At 35.2% G+C, this 505-nt stretch overlaps 1 long non-coding RNA gene across 1 annotated transcript; it reads right to left on the bottom strand.

Annotated features, from left to right (window-relative positions):
* Positions 1-20: 20 nt before the first annotated feature.
* LOC104774885 lies at positions 21-505 on the bottom strand. The gene is made up of 3 exons (XR_765564.2): positions 462-505; positions 295-370; positions 21-209 (listed from the first exon to the last, which is right to left on the bottom strand). It is a non-coding gene; the product is annotated as an uncharacterized LOC104774885 (long non-coding RNA).

The following is a 505-nucleotide window of genomic DNA, read 5'->3' as shown; positions in this document are numbered from 1 at the left end:
TTACACAAAGATAAAAGGAAGACCCACCCCACAAGGATTCTACAATTAGACAATTTCCGAAAATGTTCAAAACCCAAAAATGGAATCACACACCTGTGAAGAGTTTGAAAGCTGTAGGCATACTTCTCTTCTGTGAAACCCAGAAAACATCTGCTTTCTTTGACATATACAAACCAGGGTCAATAATTATCGGCTTTGCTCGATGAGACCTACAAGTTTTGTTTTCCTCATCAAAAAAAAACTTGTCAAAAACGAAATGTAGAATTAGTTCGTAGCTTATATAAGTACACTTACTCTTTCCAGCCAATGTTGCTCGTATGATCGATGAAATTAAGATCCCGAGGCAGATACGAAAACGTATGCAAAAGATCTGGAAATCGAATTCAAGTTTGAAACTATAAGGTTGATAACAAAAGAGTTAGAGAGTGTTGTAAAATAAGCTAAAAAAAAAATTGTTTTACCATCTTGAGTGACGAGAGGATAATCAGAAGCACTGAGATTGATA

This window comes from Camelina sativa, unplaced genomic scaffold (genome assembly GCF_000633955.1).
Source record: "Camelina sativa cultivar DH55 unplaced genomic scaffold, Cs unpScaffold06458, whole genome shotgun sequence".
In the NCBI taxonomy this organism is placed as follows: domain Eukaryota; kingdom Viridiplantae; phylum Streptophyta; class Magnoliopsida; order Brassicales; family Brassicaceae; genus Camelina; species Camelina sativa.
Note: the sequence above shows the minus strand (reverse complement) of the source record. Positions and strands in the feature narration are given on the sequence as shown.